Source organism: Labrus bergylta, chromosome 17, assembly GCF_963930695.1.
Source record: "Labrus bergylta chromosome 17, fLabBer1.1, whole genome shotgun sequence".
Taxonomy (NCBI): domain Eukaryota; kingdom Metazoa; phylum Chordata; class Actinopteri; order Labriformes; family Labridae; genus Labrus; species Labrus bergylta.
The window spans coordinates 4,923,085-4,949,009 of record NC_089211.1 but is presented as its reverse complement, the minus strand read 5'-3'; the positions used below and the strand labels follow the sequence as shown (position 1 = coordinate 4,949,009).

At 42.6% G+C, this 25,925-nt stretch overlaps 1 protein-coding gene across 1 annotated transcript in view; it reads right to left on the bottom strand.

Moving 5' to 3' along the window:
* LOC109985688 (ephrin-A5b) overlaps positions 1–25,925 on the bottom strand; it is a gene marked incomplete at its 5' end in the record, with an annotated part of 81,182 nt that overhangs the window by 14,740 nt on the left and 40,517 nt on the right.

The following is a 25,925-nucleotide window of genomic DNA, read 5'->3' as shown; positions in this document are numbered from 1 at the left end:
TTCAACACCTGATGACAAGATATGATGCTTTGAGTACCTCAGTGAGGCCTGAAATATCGCTGGATGGTTAAGAGACACATCTGTGCTACGACCGCTCTGGTTCTGTTTACAGGATCTCATCATGTCGGTCTCAATCATCCCAGCCTCTTGTGAGACTTAACCAAATCCCTCTGCAACTCCCCGGCCCCGGCAGAGACCTCTTACAACACACACCAGTCAGTCCTGAGCCATATATCAATGTTAGTGCTCAGCGGCAATGACTTATGCCGGTGCTGAAATTAAAGTCCCTCAGCATTACGCGGCTAATCCCCTGGTTAGCATGTGCCTTTAGCTTCTTCAAGAGGATCCATGTGCAGAATGAGATTTTCATTAGTTTAATATGACAGCCTGATATAGGAGCCCCTCGTGGAATCTCCCGGTCTGGGAAAATGAGGCCTCTTCTCGAGCCTCGCCTTGAAGAAGCCCCCAGATTTCCCCCTTGTGTTTACAGTAAACTAAGTGGACAGGAGTAAGATGGTGGTAAAAAAAAAAAAGTGCAGCGGCGAGATATGTCAGGTATACATTCCAAACGAGCGTGATTGAAAACACATATTCCCATAGGCGCTCCATAAGGGTGCATCTGTGAGGCTTTTAGCAGAGACGAATTAGGTCTGGACAGCCGGCTGCTTGTGTCTCTGTAGCTGCTAATGGCCTGCGGTTCAGTATCACTGACATACTGCGGATGTCTTCAATACTCCACCTCTGTTCATCGACACTGTGAGGGGCTGTCAGGGGGGGAGATGGGACAAGGACCGTGTTGGAGCATGCAGCAGGAGACGATCTGATACGGCTGCAGTCACTGGAACACCGCAGGGGAGGTTTCTACTGTGGCTCCCTTTCACTGGATCAAATATTACGCTAGATTCTGATCCTCAATGAGGGAGTACAAAGTCAGCTGATTTGAGGCCAGGTGAGGCAGGAGAGGGAGGGAGGCTGTGTCACAGCTGTTGCTGTAATGTGTTGGGGCTTGGGGAGGCGTGTTTAGCATAAAGGGAGGTGTGTGCTCACTGCGGCCTGTTGGGGATATCAGGTTGTCGTTACACAGATTGTAAATGTGCTGCCGGATTAGTGGCAGTCCTACTGGGTTTGCGGCGCTCACAAATGAGCGGATGTGAGTGTGTGTGTGTTTGCATGTGTGTGTGTTTATGTTGAAATTGCCGTTGACGACAGATCTTTCTAGTGGATTAAAAGTGTCAGTCATTAGTCTACTAAATGTTTCACATTAATTACATTCCCTTTCATAATATATACATTTAAGATTATTTTATGAGACAAAGAAGGAGAGAGAGAGGAAATACTGAGAGTGAGATTAGGGGATGACATGAACGATCGGAAGTCAAACAGGCGACCAGTGCGACAAGAACTGAAGCTTGTGAACATGAAGTGCCTGCTCTGACTGAGCCAAACCCAAGCCAGGCCCATCTTCAATTATACATCAGAAGATGTTTGGAAAGTCAAGGCTGAGAACAAATAAAACAAGAAACATTCAAGCATAAAATGTAGCCTTTACAACACAACTTTTCCAAGGCCATGCACAAAGGGAGCATCTTTCTAACTACTATGCTAATAGCTTAGCAATAACTTAAGTGATTGTGAAAGTGTAGGGTGAAGCAGAGAGTCTGAACAGTTATTTAAACACAATATAACAATGAGAGAGAGAGTTGGGGATGACATGAACATGCTGCTTTCTTCCTTAAACCGAAGTTTGTAGACTGCTGGTTCATTTAGCTTATGCCTTGCCCATAGCTGCTAAGTAGCTAACTCAGTGACTGGTGAAGAGTAGCTTTTAGTCATCTTGATGATGTTGAATAAAACAGGTGCTTTATGCTTTTAAAAACTGCTCTACTTGAAGCTGAGCTTTGGCTTAATCATGGCTTTTTTTTTTTTGTAGGACAGGAGAAACTCACTTAAACAAAACAAACCTTCAAGACTGAACAGCATAAAAATATGCTTGACGAAAGCTTTCTTCACTTATGTTCATCTAATGTAAGGGGGCAGTCAATGACTTTTCAGTGTGGGTGTCTTGTGGCATCAGTAGCCATATTCTAATCGTTTTCTCTCTCTAATTATACGCTGGCAAAACGTGAAACCAAAGCTCTTGTTTTCTCTTCAAATTTTTTTTGTTTTTTTTTCCCCCACTTCGGCCCCAGCTGAGCGTTTTGGCTCCAGGCAGGCACAGCATGGCCTCCTTCAGCCTCAGCTGCAGAGATGCTGGCTGATATTATGACTACCAGGGGTCAACCGGCTCCACAGTATCATGTCCTCAGCCCAGGAGCACTGTGGGACAGCCTGCTTTGTCCTCTTGTGTCTTTACAAAGCCGTTAATGTTAGCTTTAACCCTGCAAGTGTCAGCGGCTGTCAATCAAAGCCGGCCCAGGAGGACCAGCTCAGATTAGTCAGGATTGTGAAGTGTTTTAACTGATGGCTTTGTGAGAGAGAGGTGGAAAATGTTGTGAAAGTGACCAAGACCTGGATATTAGTACTTAGATACATCATGGTTGTGTGTGTAGTGGGGACAGGGTTTTTGACTAAGAATTTCTGAACTGACCCCATGAGAGGAATTACTGTCAGAGGCACTGCTTGTCAATAGGCAGGGCAGGCAACTGCTTAGGGCTCCAGGCCAGTAGGGGGCACTCAAGGGCTGACAAACTTTAAACCACAGTGGCTCAAAATGTGCAAATTTTGCAATGACAGTAGGAAACCTCCCTAAGGGGCCCCATCTGACAGCACTCCTTCTCGTTGCCCTGGTAAGCATTGCATGCATTTCTGCTGTGAAAAACAAAGTTTGTCACTGAAAGTCACCGAAGGAAAACGAAGTGGAATTGTACATCTGGGAGTGAAAAATAAAAGACAAGACGGGTAAGCAGCGGGAAGCTGGCAGACATCTTGGGGATGAAAATTGGGCGGAGGAGCCCCTAAATTAATTTTTTTCTTAGGGCGTCGACAGACTAGAATCACCACTGATTACCGTAATATAATGGCTCAAATTGGTATAGAAATCCAACCAACAAAGCTTATTAGCATTATTAAAAAAAGAAAAGAAGAAATACTTTAAAAATAAATTTGTATTTACTAAGTTTATTCAGAGTATGTACAGAAACTAGGATAAGAATTAAATACATAAAGGTACCAGATAAAATGTCAAAAAGTGTTTTTGTGTGCTGTAAAACATTCCTTCAACTATCAGTCACTAACTATTTGTTCCACTTCTGTTTTATTTCACTTCTAACAAATCGACACATTCATCACAGCTCAATGCTTCACTGCAGAACAATTAAGACAGCATGTCAGCGGCCATTTTGGCACCTAGCAACAACGTTAGCTCGACATATTAAATTAAGTTGGAACGTTCAGCATGTTGTTGTTCTAGCCAGCGAATGTACTCTCCTGCCAAAGACACTGATATAAAAACTGTTGGCAGGGAGCTCTGGGAAGTTTTCAAAAATTTGGCTGGCTTTTCTTTTCTGAATGGAGACTTGTTGCTGTAGAATTTAAATTGAATTCATCAATCCATTCACTTTTATTGGATAATGAAGGAATGAAGGGAAGGGGGGTGGGGAGAAATACCAAAGATTAATATCTTTGATACAGCACAAAAAAAATAAAGTGTTTTTGCGGCTAGATACCACTGAATTAAGTGAAACAATGGAACAAGAAGAATAGAAGATCAGAATAAGTTAAAATCAAATCAGCCAACAAGAACAGAGAAGAATGAATGAAGAGCCAAGAATTAACTATGATTGTCAACATGTCATTGAGACGGCGGCAACGAAGATGGACATCAGATTGAAGATGGGTTTTTTGTTTTTGCATTCACTGAGATTAAAAAGAAGAATGTAAAAAATGTAATCATATAAATGATCATTTCGTTTCAGCACTATAGTTAGATAAAAATCATGTCAAATGTAACTCAACTTTAAACCTCTTTGCACGTTTAGCGATCCTCACGGTCACCTGACCCCATGAGTTGCTTTGGTTTGTTTATTTCCGGTTGGCCAATTCAGTTTGAGTCATACGCTTAAAGGACAATTGATGTGTGTTTGTCCTCCAGGGATTTGACTCGTCATGTTTCAGGAAAAACACTTGATAGCAGTATCGATAAGCGTAGTAGATTTTCAGGTTTTGAGAAATGCAGAACCCAGCCAGGGTCTTGATCCTCGTCCCTCGACATGAGACGACCCAGCGTGCATCCCATGTCACTACACATGTAGTTAAATTGTTCTGTTTCTCATTCCTGCCTTGGAAAGAAGTATGTTGTTGTTTTTTTCCCTCTTCCCCGTTTCTGATCAGATCACCTCAGATGGATCCAATGACTGAATGGGGTCAAATGTGGCCAAACCCATGCAGCAAAGATAAAAAGCTTTTACTCAGGTCTAAAATATGGACTGTTAATATAAAAGACGATAAAATGCTCAGCAAGAGCAGCAAGAGGGCCAAAAGAGGATCCAGATGTTCGCCAGATGGAGGCCGTGAGGAGCTTTTTTGACTGGCGGGAATGAAATATTGATAAGACAAGAAACACTAAAACTCTCTCAGGATGAAAATTGAAAAGATGACATTTCAACTTCTTCTTTTTGACCACAGACTTTCTCCTTTTAATCGTTTTCTCTCTCCACCCTGAGAACTCCCCCCCGGCTGCAGCGTGAGAAACCTTCCTTTCATTCACTGAGCTGTAAAGCTTGAGCACATTTCTCAATCTGAACACCAGGGTTTCTTCGTGTTCATTACAAACAAGATTTATTCATCTGTTTTTCCAAATGGCTTTGTCGTTAGAGGCTATTTAGTGAGTCATTAAGCTTTTGGCGGCGCTGATTCGAGCGTTTTCAACATTGTTTTTTCCTGTCTGGCGTTGTTCTGAGCAGCAGGATGTGTTCGAGTCTAATCGAGGGGTCGTGAGTTTGAGATCAGGGGGCAAAAAGAGACTCTCACACGCTTCAGCGCCTCAGCGTCAGTTATAAATGTGTCATAATGAGCCTTTAACAAAATCAGAGAAGCTTAATCCTAAATCCATTTGTCTTGGGGATTGATGATCTCTGATTGGTTGGATTACTCACGGCCAGTTGGAGAGGGCTCATCAATGAATCAGTAACTGGAGCTCTTAACAAAGCACACATCTCTGGATAATCCCTCTTTTCAGTGTGCACCCCCGCTGTTTGCATTTTTTATTCTATCCCCTTCTGTTGTGTTTGTGTCACTCTGTGGCCGGGGACAGGTAAGGCACAGTTTAGATAGAAACACAATTAAAGATCTAAAACAGGGAAGGGTTGAAGAAAGGAGGAGTGAAGAGATGCGTTTGGAGGTTGATCCTCCTTTTACGGCACAGAAGTGTATTTCTGTTGTATAGGAATCAAATTGTGGAAGTATTTAAATCATGATTTGAAGAGTTGTGTTCAGATATTTCACTTTAAGAAAATGTATAAGGAGATAATTATTAGACTGTATGACATTGGCAGTGAGTGTGTCTTGTGTGTGTTTTTCCTCCTTATTTATGTGGAAGTAAAGTCAAAGATTCTAAATTGTCAGATTGGTTTTATGTTGCCATGGTATTGGTTGGTATTGGTTGCCAAGTCATTGTAATTGGACAGACCATCTAGATATTTCTGCTTTTATTTTTGAGGATAAGGGGCAGGCATGTTCACAGAAAACGGTGTGTGTTTTGACTTGTGAGGAACAAATGAAAATAATGTCTCCTACAATCAACAAGTGATTATTAACTTTGCAGAACCAAATACAATTGTGAATAATTGAAAAATTGATCTGACTCTTTCCAGGAATGATTTAGAAATAGCGGGATGAATTCTGTTGTTACTGTTTTATTTCCCTAAATGTTTTTAGAAGTGGTCTTCATATTGTTGCCATTAATTTCAAGTTCACAAATACTGAGTTATTTATGTTCTTCATTGAGCAGAAACGTGTCTGAAAAAAATTCTCTAATTAACTACTTTTTCTACATTTATCCAATGAGAGCCTTTGTCTGTTTGACCTTCAGATGAACTTGATGAGGTTTATCCTTTAAGCATGTTGTTATTCAGTCTTTGGGCACTGAAGTACTCAAATGAAGATAATCTGAGACAAATGGTGTTTTGTCACAAGCAGACTTCAGCTGAAAGTTTCTGGAAATGTGTCAGGGTGAGCTGCATGTGTGAACGCTTACAGCAGAATTTGTCGAACCCAACATAACCCAGACTTTTTCCTGCCGACCCCCAAGTGAGAGTCGGGTTGAGCAGATGTGTGAACGTAGCAGCAATAGTTCACTTTGAGAGAACGGGCCGGGGTAGATGACGTCTATATCACACGATTTGTGCCGTCTTTGTGCAGGTCATGAAGCTGCTTCTTATTCTTTTCTGCCGTCTGACGGGGAAAACTTCACACAGTGACAGACAAATGTGAACTCAGGAAGATTTCAGGGTCAGGCGGTCTGAAATGTTCTGAGTTTTGATTCTTTTGAGACAGTTTGATCTCACAAATGCTGCACGAAAGTTCTCTTCAGCTTGTCTTATGCATGTCCAACTTTTGTCTGACTGACCTGCGTCAATGTACTCGATTAAGCCTCATCTCTATGAATGTTTTCAATTATTCTTTGGCACTGAAGCACTCCGACTAAGAGGTCCTGAGTCTAACAGCATTGGAATCAGCAAATTCATCACATATTATAAATCCCCAAAAGTTTTCAAAAACCCCAAAATTCCCATGACCTCTATTTCCTCAGTGCTCGCCCCGGCCGAGAAGGGAAGGGAGAAGTCGAACTGAAGAAATGTTAAATGAATTTAATGCTGTTGTCTCTACAGAAAATTAGCCAATAATGAAAACAAATGAAGAAGTTTTAGGAGCCAACGAGAGGAGGCGGATGGTGGTGTTTGGAAGAGACAAGAGAGGAGGAGCGAATAAGAGAAACGAAAAAGAGGAAATGGAAAAGACTACGAGAGGTGGATGAAGAGCAAAGAGAAGACGTTATTTCGGGGTGAAGAGGCGCAAATCAGGAAGTAGAAGTTATGAGAAATTTAATGGAAGGACATAAGAAGTGGAACAAGGTGGTGAAGAAGCAAGAGAAGCCAGGGAAATCACAGAGTTGTTAGAGTGTACAAAGGTTTAAAATGAGGACGTTTAGAAGAGAGGAACAACAGGAGAGGAAGAGAGAGAAGAGGAGCAAACAGAGGGGAGAGGGAGGAGGAGAGAAGGTGACAAGATGGAGAAGGACAGTAAAAAGGAGGAGAGAGAAAAAGATCAGGGAGAATGACCAGTTGGAGTGGAGGGAAAGAAATATGAGAGGGAGAAAAGCAGAGAAGAAGAGCGAAAAAAAAAATGATGGAAGGAGAAGAATGTAGAGGGAGTAAGAGGGGGAGAAGGAGAGGAGGATAAAGCCCTCCTGTTGTTTCCCTCCTGAACACAGTTGGGTCAGACGAGGGGCAGCTTCCCAGGGTTATCCACAAAGAACGTAAAGAAGAGATGCTTTCAGACCGCAGAAACACATGAAACTCTTATCTTAGCGCACACACACACACACACACACACACACACACACACACACACACACACACACACACACACACACACACACACACACACACACACACACACACACACACACACACACACACACACACACACACACACACACACACAACAAAGCAACACACAAACCACAGAGCGGCATGCTTCTATATCAAGTCCCTCAATTTACTCGTCCACAAACCAAATGTCCTTTCAAAGAGAATTCCAACAAAACACATGCAGTTCCTGCCTGCAGCCTCTAGGGGGAACTCTTTTAAGGGTCTGATAAGACTCTGGTTTGTGTGATGTGATGTCACCAGATGGGGTCTGTCCGTGCTGCTGCCCTCGGGGTTGGGAGGTCTCGATCCCCCTCCCTCCACCTGTCCAATCAGTCAGAGCTTTTCGCCGCTGGGAAGTTAAAGCCATTATTACTTTTTTGGCTAATTATATACACACATCTGTCTGTGGACGCCCACACACACACACACACACACACACACACACACACACACACACACACACACACACACACACACACACACACACACACACACACACACACACACACACACACACACAATGTATTTAACTTGTAATGTGTTTGCCAGGGGGCTCTGGGCGTTGACAGCACAGAGATGGGAAAAATGGAGCCTGTAAAGTAAAGACAGTTCTGTGTTTCTTTGTTTTTTTCTTGCTGGGAACAAAAAAAAAAACAGAGGAGGTGAATAATTGGCCTCAGATTGAAAACAGATTGCTGCTTGTAGGACGGCACCTCGGATACTTACAAAGTAAAACAGAGGCTGAAAAGAGAGAGAGGGGGAGCAGAGCAGAGGCACAAAGAATGAGAGTGGACAGTCTGTTTATGGATCCTGGTGGTGGTCTTCACTGTGCCAATCGCTAACTCGTACTTGAAGGCAGCTGCAGCCTCGCCGTGTGCCGGGCTAAGAGAGAGGGACGGTTCTGTAAAGCTTCATGTATTCTCTAATCTCAGTCTGCAAATGAGGCCCCTTATGTCTTAGTTACTCGTGTACTCATGAACCAAAACAATTCCCCTTTCTCTTATTGGAATACATTTAGAAAATCACTTTCATAGCCTCAGGTTTTTTATTTTATTTACAAATTCAAGCACTCTTCATACAACTTTGATCTGGGGTCTTTATTCTCCTCACAGACTGAGAAAATTTCCTGGAAAGATCTGTGTAATTTAATTTGACTATTTAAAAAAAAAAAAAAGGCGAATATAAAGAGGTACTCAAGTGATTCAGTTTGAATATAAAGTAGAAAGACACTCACAAGAGAGTCATTAAAAAAAGGATGTTCAAAGCTGAAGCACCAGAGTCTGAGACATCCTGACTTCTATTCCCCAGCAAGGGTCAAGCTCCAGAAACACTGGATCCTACATTTCCCATGATGCAACCAACGTCTTTCATTAGACCTCTTTCGCCTGGTCAAATCTCACTTCTTTGAACCGTGATAGTTCATCACTCTGACATCATCAGGTTCCAGCAGAAACACTTTTCCCAGGCTGAGATAACTAACACTAAAGGGGTAACTGATTCAAAATTGATGAAGGCTAAAACATACTAATGTCTTCAGTTGATTCCTTTGTATATTTCTACAAAATTACACCCGATGAGACGGGATTTAGGTGTACTGTCCCTTTAAGATGAATAGTTCTGATTCTCTTCCTGTCCGCCTTACATGAACGGAGCAGGTTAATTACTGACAACGCTATTCTGGTGTCAGAGAGGTCAAAGCAGCAACAGCAGCATGGGGTTAGTGTCAGTCAACATACACACACACACACGCACACACGCGCACACGCGCACACACACACACACACACACACACACACACACACACACACACACACACACACACACACACACACACACACACACACACACACACACACACACACACACACACACACACACACAGCAGGGCTCTGTCATTCAGTCAGTGTAAAAACCCCAAGGGGCCGACACACACGGTCGTAAACACCCAAAGTGTCAAACATGGTTGTTCAGGTTGCCATGACGACAGTTTACAACAACAAAATGTTCCGTGACCACTGAATCGACACTTCCGACAAACGTTCATACCTGGGGGTGTATACATGCAGACAGGCACACACACAGACCCACACGCAGCAACACACACACGCTGCAGCTCTAATGCCAAAGAACACGTCCTGCTAAAATAACCACGCTGAAATATGTCCAATCAGCACCTGCTGGACACGTGTACTAATGAACATAGAGCAGTATTCTTCATTTCAGTTTACACATCAAGTCATAGTTCAATATATAGATATAGTCTATAGCTAACAGTCTTATATAGAGGAAACATCTAAAAAGTTCAATTCAAATTTTAAATGTTGTCATCTGAGTGTCTGTGAACTGTCCTAATATTGGGTTTGATTGTTGTGTTTATGCTTGAATATTTAGTGTAAAAATATGTAATTAATTCTGTGAACAAATGACATGATAGTCATGAGGCTGCAGTATGTCATTCTTGACTACCCAGGCATGATTTACAAAAGAATAGCGCAACTTTTGCCGTCTAATTCACAAAACATCCTTTAAGTCAGACAAGAACACAAAAATAAAATCTGCAGAGCAAACGGTGTCCCTGGGATGTTTGCGTGTATTTAAACGAGGCGCACGACAAAGCAATGAGTCGGGTGAAAACTGTCCCCAGTTCCAGTGTTAGCATCGCCCATGAGGGTTTGTACACAACCGTGATCGTTGATCGCTCATGCAGTTGTCTTTTTTAGCTCCAAGAGTAATATCAAGGCAGTTGAGGATCTATTTTTGAGCATGTTTTGACCAAAATCATTTCAGTTCAGTGATAATATGGCACTAACTAAGGCTGCAGAGCAAACATTTAGCATTGCATATATTGTTTGAAGAACAAAGAGAAGCATCTCCATGTGTCGTCTGTAGGCTGATTGCTAAATCTGATATAGCAAACGTTTTTTGTAAATTAGCATTTAGTGAACAATTGAAATTAATATCATAAAATGACAAGCCTTTTTTTTCTCTGATTCTAACATTCAAGCAGCACAATGCTCTGGAGGCTGCACTACACTGATTGTTGCATTCAGCATGTCTGTGTGAACATCCGGGGAGAATTCGATCAAATCTGATCTTCTACGCCTGCACAGTCTGAAGAAATGGTCTTAACAGGAAAAAGTTTTTTTTCTGGGGTTGTTAATAGTCAGAATTATTTGTCCTAAACCAGATCTTATTAGAACAAGACTCACAAATATATCATTATTGCATTTTTAACCAAACTTTTTGAGGCTTTTTTGTTGACACTCCTTCAGAGCAAGAGAGAGAGAGAGAGAGAGAGAAGCTGAACGTATCCCAGGATGCCTCACTTCAGACGAGCAGCTCACCGTGCTCGGCTGATATCGATCTGACACCTTAGACTCTGAGCTGAGGTCAGGGGTTAGTGACAGCCCATTATTCAGCCCCAGAGCCAGTGTTTGGTCGCTGTCTGAGCCCAGGTGACAGAGTGACCTCAATGCCGTCTGTCTTAGGAGCTGCTGAGGGACGGAAGGAGAAGTTTAAAAAGTCTCTTTAAAAAACTCAATTCCCCATGAAATGTGTCATGCGTCATTCACTTTGGGATTTTCTTCTTGTAAACCTGAGTCATTTTCTCTCTCTCTCTCTCTCTCTCTCTCTCTCTCTCTCTGTGTCTTCCTGCTCAGTGGGCGGCTCCTGATCTTTTTCTTGCTTGTTGATTCTGTAATTATCAAGTAAGTGCAAGTGATATTTGTGTTCCTTTTTCAGTTTCAAGTCATTGATCAAAACAGAAAAGGAACACTATTAAGAGAAGTCATAAATAAGTCCAGTTTAACCAGAAATATTTAAAAAACATAATTTCACCCTGAAGCTATACGCAAACATCTTCGTTTCAGTGATCCAGATACAAACCCTCCAACCTTCACCTTGTGTTAGCAAACAGACTAAAGCTGTGTGTCGCTTGTTTTGCATATCTACTCACCCTGATTCTATTTCTGTTTAGTTTTCTCCCTGGACAAGTTTTCCTGCTCCGTCGCAACAATGCCTTCACTCACTGTTTAAATAACGGTGTTAAAGTGAACGCTAACACTGTATGAAATGAAATGTAAAGTTTCAGGCAACGAAAATGTGAATGTTATTTCTTTGCCTTGAAGATTTTCAGGTTGAGAAAAAGGTATAATTAAAATGAAAAAAAGGTACTATGAAGAAAGATGGAATCTTTCTGAATCATGAAGAAAGCATACACAGGCACAAGGCTGTTGTTTTCACACATACACAAAACTCTTTTTCCAGGTGAGCTGCATGTGTGAACATCCTGACTCCATCCAGATTTTGTCCTCCCAGCTCTATAAAACTCCAGCAGGTAGAGCTGATGTGTGGAGGCAGAAGGTAAAACTGAGGAAGATTCACAGCGGGCGAGCGTGTGTGTGTGTGTGTGTGGGGGGGGGGGGGGGGGGGGGGGTGGGGGGTGGGTGGAAGATGAAGTCCAGCTGGTGCGATCTTTGCAAACGTGATACAGCAGCTTTGTGCTCTTTTCTGCTCCAAGGAGGTTTTTTCAACTCTGTCCTTACTCTGAATATTTCAAATTAAACAAAGCATCGATATAAAGGCAAAAACTGTCAATGCAGCACCGGATTCTGTTGCTATGTCCGCCATCTTAGATATGTTGTAAACATTATCATGGCAGCATCACGTCTAACACCCCCTCATCTGACAGAGGGGTCGTCATGTGTGAATAACAACTTTAGAAACTGGCTGTCCCGATATTTTCTAGACATTTTCAGGAATGCATGTTTGAAAATATACACACACACACACACACACACACACACACACACACACACACACACACACACACACACACACACACACACACACACACACACACACACACACACACACACACACACACACACACACACACACACACACACACACACACAAGGATGCAAGCTGACCTGAGCGGCAGTGAGTTCTGCAGGAAGGCCCCACCTGAAGCTGCCCTTATCCTCTCTCTGCAGTGCAGACACTGGAACCTCTGACCCCCACTCCCCAGGGTCAATCTTCGAGCCCCCCTGCACTGCCCTATCACTTTACTGCACCCCAGGGAGCGCGCTCCCCACCCGCCCCAAAACCCCAAAACACTCTGAACCCACAACTACAGGAGGACGGGGGAGGGGACGGCGGTGAGGAGAGGAACCCGCAACGTCTGGTCTCAATCACCCGCCCATGACAAGCCTGCAAAGCTATCACACACACACATGTATGAACACACACACACACACACACACACACACACACACACACACACACTAACACCAGCACTTATCCACCAGTGAGGTCTCACACACATCAAAGTGCGGTGGAGCTGACGTGGTGGAGTAATAGGCGTTCAGTGGGGAGAGGGTAAAATGCTAAAAACTCAAGATTAGAAAAAAATGTGTTGTGTTCTGAGAAGAGAGGGGGGGATGGGTGAAGGAGGATCACATTCAAGGTTTAAAATGGGAGGAGGGGGGGGAGGAGGTAAGAAGGGGCAAAGAGACGGATCGACTAGTGAGAGAAAAGTGAAAGAAGAAGCCAAGATGATGTGAGAACATTTGAGGGATGTGGAGGAAGGGAGTGGGAACGAGCACATCCCTGATTTAAAACTCCCAGAGGTCCCGTATACGAGCAAGGAGGTCTGTGAGTGTGTGTGTGTGTGTGTGTGTTTGCGTGGGTGGGTGTGCTCGCTCATGAGACAGTTTATTTGTATGGCACAATATCACATACTTAGTCTCAATAGGTCCCATAACATTAACGGCTCCCAGCCTAGTATGAACGTTTGGAGAGGACCAAAACGATGCAGACACGAAGGAAGAAACATTCCAGATGTGAGAAATGCTTTTGTTTGTATTTCAAAGGGGAAAAAAATGCCACATGTAACTTTCACTTAGAGCTCTGACTCGGTAGCACAGTGGGACGTTGAACCACGGGTGGGGGGGAGGGGTCGATGCCATGCAGGGCGAGGGTCGTGTAATCAAAGCAGGCAGCTGAAGGCATTCTTTAATATATAAATGTAATAAGGAAACATCCAAACTCACAGCAAGAATACAAGAAAAGGCTGGTTGAACACGTTCTTTTTCCCTCTATCATTTCTCCATAATTACAGTCGTTAAGGTGACTGCAACATGTCTTGGTGTTGGCCCCCTGAGATTCTTTTCGGTGAGCAACACTAGTGTAGTGGAGCTCAAAAATAAAGAAGAGATCAGAGAAAAACAAGCTTCATTCATGCTTACTGTTTCTGTCTGCCCTTTACACACACATCCTGTTTCAAATGTCCAGACTATTTGATCAGAACCGACTCAGTTGGGTCCACTGATCTCTTGGAAGCATGTAAAAAAACAAACAGGATATATTAGGTTGACGTAAAATCCTCTGTCTCTGTGTTTGCTCTGCATCTACAGTATCAGCTTCATCAGTCGTTTTTTTTAATTTCCGACATAAAAAAATGATGGCCGACTGTTCTGCTGTCGGAGCCGCTTTACGACAGAGCTGGTGGCAGAACATGAGGCTGCAGCCCGCTCGGTAACTTTGTTTAATTACACGTTTTTATGGGGAAGGGTCTTAAGTGCATTCTAACCTTTAATGCGTTTCAAATTGTTTTTATGACCATCCGAGGAAATAACCGAGACTATGCTTAACGCGTATTAAAAGACTCAGCACATTGCATCACAGAGCATGCTCAGAAGCCTGTTAGAGCGCTGTAAAATGTGATGTTTGCGTTGGACTCCGAGTGGAACATTGAACTCATCATTTCAGGTCAGAGGACTTTCTTAGAAATTCTTAGCTGAAATATACAACCAAAACTTCTGCATGTGAATGCTTGTGACACTTGAAGTATGTTATAAATGTATGAAAAGAGGTCTAAAGGCTACAGCAGTAAGAGAGGCACAGCTCCGTCCCCCCTTACATCCCGCAGCAGGCCCAGAAAAAACAGCACATGTAACATCATGTAAGGGCTAAACATAGCAGCGCCCTCCGAGTGCCCCGCATGCCAACGCCGAGCCGTACCACCTGGTTCACTCAATCTGCCCCCACAGGGCCCCATCACACCCCTCTGACCCCTCCCCCCTGACACAGAATGTCTGTCAAAGTCTCGTCCATCAGCTCGCAAACTATCAAGACTATCTCACATACTGCCTTGAAGAGAGGCCCGGCTCGGATTCACAACACGCTGCCGTCGGAAGAGCCGGGCTCACATTCACGCGCTCCACCTTAAGAGGCTGTATTTCATATTCACACCCACCGGGGCATTCCAGTGTCAGCGCCATGCAGAGGCCATGTTGCTCATTCAGTTATTCAGCGCAGTGCGAGGCGTTCACTGTCCAAGATGATGGCTCGACTTTTTTAGACTCCCAGTGGGCAAATTTCAATGCATATAAAACGGTTTCCCACTGCTGCAGGAGCATGAGTGCACCTGAGAGATGCTCCGAAATTACAAGCAGATGTGAATAAATATAGCTGTCGACACACCCACACAAACACACAGACGCAGAGGCAGCAGGAGGTAAAAGTTTAGGAGCGTGGACTTGAGGTTGGTAGTTTGAAACCCTTCTGAAAGGTACACGGATAGAAAAGGAAACACTGACTCACTACTTTATTCAGCTGGACATTTAATATATTATATATATGTGGATCCAGTATTAAATCAGGCTGTCCCATCAGAATCATCTAATATTAAAAATATTTAAAGAAAAAAAAAGAATTAATTTATATATAAGTCAAGGTTACATAAAAGTGGGTTACTGTACATTTATGCAAATATACATTAATTATTTTCAAAAAAATATTTTTCTTGCACATGAGGAGTATTTCTTTGTGCTAAAAAAATTCTTGAGACACAGTAAAAATAAACCAGGTGACCTATCCTCTCTAATTCTGCTGTCATTTTTAATTCTCTTTAGCTCTTACCTTTACCTGAGTAGGTGTAATGTCTCCAGATGTGATCTACTTTCTTGGATCTTTTATTAAAAATTTTTAAGCAGATGTAAATAATAAAAAATGTTTGCAGGGATAATGTTTCAAATTGTTTTTATTCTTATTTGTGAAAAGTGGTGAATTTTTTTTTAGGGCACGATAAAAAATAAACTGGGAGAAGTGTAAATTCTTACTGATACTTCATTTAGCCACGAGAAACTGGAAAGACAACAAAAAATGTCCACCTGGTCCAAAGTTGAAAAAAAAAACTAAAGGGGGCTTATGACGATATTAAAAAAAGAATCCCCTGTCATCTTTAGGCATAAACACAGGAGGAAAAAAAGCTTTTTGGATTTGGGCTTAAGGAATGGATATCCATTTTTCCCTACCTGCCTCGGGTCAAATCTGCTTCTAATGTGATTAGTTCAGATCAGAGTCCGTCTGTTATGTGTTATTCCTGGCTTTTACGATTTCTGTTAAAAATGTTTTAATCACCAGAAAAAAATTCCATCCGTCCCCGCTGTAATGGATGGAAACATTTCAGAGACTAAAATGTAAAAAAAAAAGCTTTCAGTGCAGCTAAAGACCACTACAGAGCTAAATGTCTATCTTTGGAGGAAGCGACCCTTAAAGGTTATAAGAACTGTATTCATATGGAAGCAGGTCCAAACTAGATCCACCTCTCTGGACTTTACTCAGCGAGGGCATTGCAAACAGAAAAACCTGCCTGGATAAATAAAAAAAGCCCACATACAAACCCATCCACCCACATGTATGCACTTTGCAGACACAGCCCACATTATTCTGAGCTAAAGGCCACAGAGCGGGGGAAGAAATCTGCTCTGGGACGAAGCGGGCCGGCTCGGACAGCGTGGACTGAGCCAAGAGAAATATCACCAGCTGCTATCCGACAGCTGATCAGCATTAACACACACACTGAGCCCACTCACATGCAGAAACACGCCTGCACAATGTTTGAATAAAGTCACATCCGCATTATATCCCTATGTTTTTATCAACACCTGACACATAGCCCGTCTCCTCTCTGAACTTCAAGACTGACCCCAGATCAGCTATTGGCGCGATCCCCGCCACGTAGAGCGTCACCTCGGCCTGAATGTGGGCCAGTTGTGAAATCACCAGATAGGAACCACATGTCAGCAAGCTGCGTGTCAGGTTGAGGAAGGATTTACTGCCTGGATGTGATGATGGAGAGAGCCATAAAGGCGGGATAGAGCCGCTGTTGATAGATCACCTCACCGCCGGCCGCTTCCCATCTCTTTGAGGACACGCCGGGCGGCTTCTTCGCCTCCACACATCGCCAAAGGAATGGAGACATGAGACAGATGTGTATCTATTTTCTGGCTATCTCATAATCGGAAACTTCTTTTTTGATTTCCATTCCGCGTCTGCAACAGTGTGTGTGTTTTTTTTTCACAGTTTTTCACCTGGGTTAAATTAAGCGTTTCTCCCTCTGCCCGTCGTTATCGGCCTGGTTTAGGGAGCAGACTGCAGTGATTAGCCCCAGCCGCTGAACCGTGGGCCACCTCATTTAACACACCACTTGATGTAATTGTTATTGGAGTGGAGATACTGGCCTGCTGTTCAGACTTCAACACGCTAACAACACTTCTCTCATCGCCGCCTCACCCTGACAGTTGCTGGCGACACTGTCACCGCCTGTCGTCGTTTGTGGGTCGTAAGACAGAAAAAAAAGAAATCAAGAGACGACAGAACTCTTAAGAGGGAATTAAACGTGTGGAAGACGGCCAAAAAAAAAACGATAGAGAAGAGAGGATTTTTAAAAATATTCCTAAACAATTAAGATTGTTGATTTGGGATTTGGTTGAAAAAAAATCAAGGATAATTTTAGACTTCCACATACAGGTCATTTTTTCAGAGTATGAATTATTATATTTAACTTTGAAGAAGGTCCAACACACCAGTTCTTATTACTTGTTACTTAAGACCATCAATATTCTTGCTACGGTTATATTCCTTTATGTCATATTCAAACGAAGAGGAGGACCCTCATGCAGAAACCAAATTTGTTAAATTACAGGAAAACAAAAACGGAAGGAAAACAAGGCTACTTCTTAAGAGACCAACAAATTCCACAAACAAGGAGAAAGAAAACTCAAGGAGTCACAAACAGAACGGCAGAATACACCGGACTACAGGGCGGTAAAAGTATGAACTGACACGGAAGAGAAGAAACACAGAGGCTAAATAGATCAGGTAATCAAACACAGGAGAGACTAACAAGACACAGCCGAGGACAATGAGGGCGATCAAAAGTGGAGGGAAACACACAGAGGCAGGGAGAAACACTATAGACGTGATGGGGAAAAAATGTACAAAATAAAACAGTAAACACTGAAAACTCATCTCAGGATTATCAACAGAAAAATACACAGGAAGCCGAGAAACACAAGGATAAGAAATGAGAAAATAAAACAGGAAACACTAAAGACTAAACAAGGGAACATTCAAATAAAAGAACACACACACACAACTTAAGTTTGCCACACTGTGACACATATTCAAACTGGTTTCATTACACTTCACCAAATCAGTGCTTCAGGGAGTTCAAAGACAAAAAGAGGAAAGGAGACATAAGGGTGACTCTTAGAGAAGGGAACGAGGGGAGAACATTTCAAATGAAACATCTAAAGGAGGAAAGGGAGAGGAAGGAGAGGAAGGGAACGAGCTCAAACAGTTATAGAAACACATTCAGTGGGAGTCAGTGGAGACATGGTGGGGTGGAGGGTTGGATAAATATACTCCCCTTCACTGAATGACAGGCATCCTCATCTCTCATCTCCCCCCTGGGGAGGCCGAGGGAGCGAGCAGGGCTGAACCTGCCATCTTAACCCTTCCTCTCTGCTCATTTTACACTATTACTCGTCTATTCATCTCCCCGACAGATCTTCTTCCCCCTCACACTCGGGACCGCCACCCTAACCCTTCATCTGTAATCGCTTTAATACAACCTCTAACCTTCTGTCTCTCTCTCGCTCTCCCTGTCCTTTCCCTGCCATTACTAACCTCTCCCTCCCGCCCTGAATGGCATGTGACCGCCATTATCGCCTTATGGAAAGAGCGGCGTCATCTTGTGTGCCATCATTTTCATCCATAACCATTAGGAACGTTGTAAAAAGATACGACCACTCTCACAGCGTCTTCAAATAATGGAGCGTAGGCACACTGTTGGACTGTAGCTGCTCACCGGCAGCATCAGCAGACGCTGTCATTACTTTTTATGACTTTGAGTACTTTGGCCCTTAATGTACATCCTTCCTGTCCTTCAGGGTTTGAACGTGCAGAGGGAGGGCGGTGGCAGAGACCGCTCAGTTATCAAAACAACCGCAGGTTCGATCTCTGCAACAATTAGTCGAGCTGTGTTTTAGAGGGATATGCAGGCCCAGGTTATTTGAGCAGGGCGTGGCAGTAACTCAATATACTGTGATCGCGTTTCAGCAGAATCACAACAGGGTGCAGGCCTGGTGTCCACTTCTCATGATGCATGATTCTCCTCTCGAATTAATGTCATTACAGAGGAAACACTGAGGACTTGTGTGCATGCTGACTCTGTAAAAAGAGTTCATATGGATCTTTTTACTGTCGAACTTCAAACATGGAGGCTGGAAAGTTCACTGAATATAATAAAGAAAAGAATTGTAGAGCTCATGGAAGTTTCCCCTTCATCTTTATTGGATTGTAAGATCAACACTTGCTTGCAGAATCTTTGAGTGTGTCACAATTCGATTTTGATTTCAATTCTTGGGGTCACGACTCAATTCAGAATCGATTTTCAATTCAAAACGATTGTGGATCCACGATTAAAAGTCTATTTTGAGTCCATACTTCAGGATCTACTCCAATTATCTGTGAGACTGGCTGCTGCTCCATTTGGCATTCTACTGAATTAAAGAGCTAGCCTTAGCACTTAGCATGGAGTGACTGATTAGCCCCCCCAAAAAAACCTTAAAAGGAGATTTTTAGAAGTTATTAATTGATTTTAAATCGAAGAATATAAGAATCTCTATTTTTTACATACATCGATTTTTTTCCCACCTCTACTGCTGATGCCTCTGTGAGGCTGGAAGATGTTACAGCAGTTACTGAAGCTAATGTTAACGTCAGTATGCTACGTTCACCTGATGCTATGTTGACTTACTGAGGTTTGGTGGATTTATTAAAAACTTTAATCGAACATGTTAGCATTCTTATGATTTCTAATCTGAAAAATTGGCCTGTTGACTTTGTAAACCTGAAAATTTACGGATATCAAAAGTTGCAGGAAGTTGCAGTTTAGGGATATTAGATATAACCTGGCTGACATTTTGTCGTCCATTGAGTCACATCGCGAGCATGGCTGAGCATGTCACCACAAAAAAGGTGTTTAAACAAAATGTTCACTGAGAAGTCAAGACAGAACGTAATCCGTCATAAAAACTCATTAATAATTTCCATCTCCGATCAGTGAAAGATCTCTAAAAATGATTCAAAATGACGTTTCAGTGTCCTTGTTTTCAGATTGGTTAATTAATGTTTGAAAATGACAACAGCATAATGATGATATGTGTAAGGTGTCCAAACCAAACTCTTATTCCAGTTTTGGTTAAGGCTGTAGACGTGTCCACTTCTGAGTTTGAGGCGGTTGAATTAACTTTCAAAATAAAACTTTTTTATGTTAATATTCCTACAAGAAATGTTTTCATTGATGATTCACTTGTGCTGTTTTAACTCACTTGGCTGAAGTTAATCTGGGCTCAAACAGAAATGCAGACACATTCCTTAGCCACTGAGGGTGGTCCTACTCGACAAGTGTTTCTGCTGATTGGCCTAGAGAAAATGTGTGTGTGTGTGTGTGTGTGTGTGTGTGTGTGTGTGTGTGTGTGTGTGTGTGTGTGTGTGTGTGTGTGTGTGTGTGTGTGTGTGTGTGTGTTTGTGTCTGAAATGACCAGTTTAGGTAAGAGTTCCAGAGTTTAAAATCACCCTGAACCACCATCAGTTAGGAAACACACACACTACACACTCTACTTTCAACACTCAGCCTGCTAACACACACACACACACACACACACACACACACACACACACACACACACACACACACACACACACACACACACACACACACACACACTGAACACTTGACAGGCTTAACACTTCTCAGATAGTGTTTACCCTCTGAACAACAGCCAATTACATGAGCAGAGGGCTCTGAGCAGCTAACCAGAGCTGCGATAATCACGGACACACAAACATTTGGACATATTTCTTTGTAGCTCCACACAAAACTGTCTGGATCAAATTAAATCTAAGTGGACAACATAACTCAGCGTCGGCATAAATACACATATTCAAATGTGGCACACATACAAATATGAGTTTTAATTTGAGTTTTTACACTATGAGTGAGGAACTTTGGTGGAAATCTATGATCCAAACAGGAACGGAAGAATGGTCAGATTAAGCTGCTGGGGCCCGGGGACCCTCCCTAATCCCCCATTCCTCTTTCTGGGATGTGTGCAGTTTTGAATACTAATGGTGTAAATTGATGCTGTGTGTTGTTGTAGCATATTCAAGTCAACTTCTTCTTTAGCACACTGTAAGGTAAAGTATTAAACTTTGTTTATAAAACAGGTGGACTAAAGAATAAATACATTAAAAAAAAAAAAAAAAAAGGAAGTAGTGGTCAGTTCCACATCCGCACAACTGAGAACAACACAGAGAACATGACAGCTAAGCCTAAACAGAGATAGTCTCCCGCTGTGAGGAGCATTTGTGAACAGCCAGGTCGGGGGAATCTCCGGAGCAGTCCTCCTGAAATGATATTTTCCGGAGTGCAATATGTGAAAACCGCTCAGGACAAAGGAGTTCTGGGTCTTTCCATCACTTCACTCTCACAGACCACAGTTGTTGTTAGAGGTCATCAAGCGAGAAATCACTTATGAGCTGAGAGTTAAGTTGTCATCTCACACATTCAACCTGTCCGATGTCTGAGCCAGGTCATATCAGTCGAAGAAGAGGTCTCAGTTTAACACCTCCAGTTCACAGGGTGCACCTTTCCTCTGTCAGAAGGCGCTAGCTGAGTCTAACCCCACAGTAACCCGAGACCGGCCCTGCAGGCGGCTTATCCACCTCCACAAAGGCTCTGTGCTGCTCTGACAGGCTGAGCGATCATCAGTCAGGTAAAGCAAACTGCTCCGGACTGCCCACTATACACACAGGTGGCTTTACTGACCACTCTGTGTGTTTGACTAGGTGTGTATTTGTGTTTGGAGGTGGGATGAAGTCTCAGGAAACACTTTTGATAAACAGTGCCAGAGCGCGTGGATGTGTGCGAGCCGAGGGTGTGACATGTCTGGACCCGTCAAGGTTTCCTACGACATGAGGCGGTCAGACAGTGAAACAGAGTCTGCAGACTGATTAGGTTGCCTTTTCTCACGGCAGGTAAAGACTCAAATCCCCATAATCCCTCAAATGATTAAGCTCAGGTCAGGAGTGACAGCACGCACACAGGCACAGAGCTACAGATGCTTTACAGCTTATTCATATAATACGGGAAGGGGAGAAGATTACATTGGTTTGCTGTTTAATAGTGTCATTTTCTGATTGGTTGCCATTCAGGATACTTTCAATCTTGTTTTTAAAAAGGTTTTGATGGGGCGCCTTTACCCCCCCCCCCCCCAACATTTCCTGTCTCTCTTCAGCTGTCCTATCCAAAAGGCAAAAATGGGCCAAAAAATAATATCAAAAAAAACGTTTTGATAATGTTCAGGTCCTGTCGTTGCTTTGCTGTTACAAGACCTACAGGAAATAAGCCTTGATCATGTGACTCCAGACAAAAAGAGGATATGTTGTGTTTTATAACAACACTTCATCAACAAAAATCAAAATGGAGAATATTAAACTGACTAAAGCCAACAGTCTGATGCTTAATGCACAAAGGTTTCTTCCAATAACTGACAAAACTGTCTGTACTGAAGGTGACTGACTAAATAATAACTTGTTTTCTTCTTTAAAGATTTTGTCACTAAACTCTATGAAAAGATCAAATAATGCACAATTTACAGTACAAAGGTGTGAAGACGGTGGAACTTTGTAACAGCGCTGTTGAAAATTCACAATGTGTAAGATGATTCACCTGGATGTGGGAATGAGTAAAGATAAAGAGTGCAAAGCATGAGTTTATAGTCATTAATAAATATGAACAATGGAGCCCTGTGACACAGCAGAAGTGTTGGTTGGACAGCAAAAACTTTTATTTAACAAAATAAGAGTGATTTAACAAAGCAGCCCCTTTCTCTCATGAAGACGTGCATGGCTTCTTTAAATGATGTAGTGTTTTTCACTTGGACCAGGGTGACACTAATGAATTAGTCACTATTAAAATCCTTGCATGATAAATCATTATTTGGACACCTAAGGAGGAGGGAGCCACAGGGCAGCTGGTGTGATATAAAAAGGAAGTGAAGGGCCTTTTTTTCCAGCAGCCTGGTTGAGATTCTCAAAGAGACACAGGTTAGCCAGAGGCAAACAAGCTAAGAAAACAACAAGAATAGCCTTCAACAACCTACTGAGTGCAATGCTTCCATTCTAAACCTGTTCAGGGAATGGAAATGACACACTCACACACATTGACGCACACACACACACGCGGCTCGTCTGCTGCATTCCTGTGTGCCTCCTGGCTCTCGTCCCTCCACACTTGTCACCGGGCAGCGCAGCAGGGCTCTGCAGTGTGTGCCGGCCGGCCTGAAGAGCCTCTCACAGGCCTGTTAGCATGCAGATGGTGTCAGGTGACAAGAGCCCGAGCTGCAGGACACAGATGGAGGCTGGTGGCTGCTGCTGCCCGAGGACTCAAAGGGTTTATTTCCAAAAGTCTAAAACCAACATCTTGAGTCAGTAAAGCTTAAACTGTGACATAGAAGATCAGGGTCTGGTTTCTTATTGTTTTTAATCAGACAAAAATGGCCATAAGTAACCTTTTTTTTTCTTTGTTAGATAACCTATTTTAGAACATTTACTCTTGTTCTGTTGCCGTAAAACTTAGATCAGTATATGAGATTTGAGATTAAAATGAAAAACAAGATTTTTGCCAATATTTTTGCTTTTAAACAATCAAAGATTACATTTTGAGAAGCATTCCTAAAACTTTATCACTTTTCCAGAGGCATTTTTCTTCATTGAGTTGATAGCATTTAAAAAGAAAACTAGATTCAGGGTTGAGCTAAATCTGGCAGAAATAACTGTGTTTACATGGTTGACTGTCCGTGCAGACAGACAAACAGTGACACCTGTGGACAAAGCCAAAGACAGACAGAAAGAACGTACAGCAGTCAGAGGCAGCAGCGATGGTGGTGCGTGCGTGTGTGTTGGGCAGTCTTAATTGGAAGGAACAACATTGCTCTTTCCAGCAGGTTTGAGACAGACAGCACATGAGGGGAATGTAAATGACCCCTCTGACCTTTCTACCTATCAGTCTGGGATCTTTGCCTCCACCCTCCTCACTCTAATATGAAATAAAAGCACCAGAACCTCAAGCCAGGTATCGTAACCGCCAAGACAACAAAGCCCTAGTCTGTGACACATCTTAGCTTTTTTACTCAATGTTCTCACTTAATATTCTTAAAACAGCTAAGTCAGCAACAATATACTCCAGTCTTGATACCTTCTAGTGTGAGTATAAAGCATTTTCAATTAACAAAACGACGTCCTGTTAGACTTTTAAACTAAGGGGTCGAGTGCATGATTAAAAATAGAAACATCAAAGAGATGATGCTGATCAGTTTTTCTACAACCAGGTTTCCCAGGAAATAAGTAAAAACTAAACGTTTGAATGTTTTTATTAACTGGGGTTTATTATCATGTCTGATTTAGGGGGAAGCTGCAGAACCCTCAGCACCCCAGCTTCCTGTGCCCATGAAATATAAGTAACATATCTAACTTATGTTACAAAACAACTGAAAATAAGGCAACATTTTTACGAAATATCAGATATATCAAGTATTCTGGTTAACTGGAATAAAGCCCTTTAAGTGTTTGACCTATCCAAACCTCTCTAATGCCACACCTTACGATGTGTGTAAAGTGACCAATTAGCCGGGAGTTGCCCAAATTTACTGGTAACATGTTGTTTTCAATGTAGGCGTCTTTTCAAACCAGCAGACAACTAACTAACAGCGAATCAGCAGTTTATTCATCTGGATGATTTTGGCTTCATGAAGGAGGACGGTCTAGTAAAAGTGGCACTGTCAGCTCTGTTTGTGATGCTGTGGTATCCCAGCATGTTCTGAGCAGCAAGTCGAACGGATACATGAATGAGGATGAATTTTCAACTTTGCTGTTCACCTTCAGCTGGTACGCACCGTTAAGTGGACATTGTGTCTTCTTATTACGCCAACTGACGTTAATAGCTTTTATTAATAAGAAAATAAGAGGACATCATCCATGAATGGCACCTGAGGAGAACCTGTGTTATCATATTTCAAAGCGTCGGGCCGCTGACCCAAACTGCCGTATCTCCCGAGCTTGTGATCGAGACGGAGCTGGTGTCTAAGGTATCAAAGTCATATCACATATTTAAGAGCTTAAACTTCTTGCTTGAAACCAAAGTCCACATTCTGGCACCTGCACTCGAGCGTCTACTTTCCTGTCCGAGCCCCTACACTGGCTTTCAGATTGGATCCCCAGCTGAGCCGAGGTACAAAACTGAATCCAGGAGGGAGACGGAGACCCCTCCTCTGAAGGGTCACAAAGCAGCTGCGTTTGCCTGGCTTCATCACTCATGAGGAGAACAGAGCGAGGGAGGGAGGGAGGGAGGGAGGGAGGAGAAACTTTATGGGTGAGATAATAGACGGAGGAGAAGAGAGGATTGACTTAAAACACTTTAATGTATAAATAATATGTTAAAGGCTCAAAATGTACAGTGCTGCAGTATATTGAATATGTATATGTAGCAGTGTATGTATAGTCTACACTGCATGGCACAGTATGTCTTGTCATGCCTTTGTATATTGTATGCAGGCTCCTGTTTAGATTACACCATATGCTTCAGTATAAATTGTTGTCAGAAAGTCCCTGTGGCAGAGTCATTAGGATAAATTTCTGCCCATTTAATGTTTCCTGGTGATGAAGTGATTCTTTAATCATTAAACGCTCGCCAGGCAGGGCACTTTGTATACATTTGATTGTTCTCAAATGTAACGAGGATCTAACAAGATGGAATATCGCTGCACAGATGATTAAATCTGGAAAACCTGCACGTCTTAATAACTGCTAATGAATCCCGGAAGACGGTCTTTAACTCAAGGAATTCTTTTTCGGGGCTCTGTCTCAGCCTGTATTTGTCTTCATAAAGAGGAATTTCCCCTGTTTGGAATAAATATTCACCTC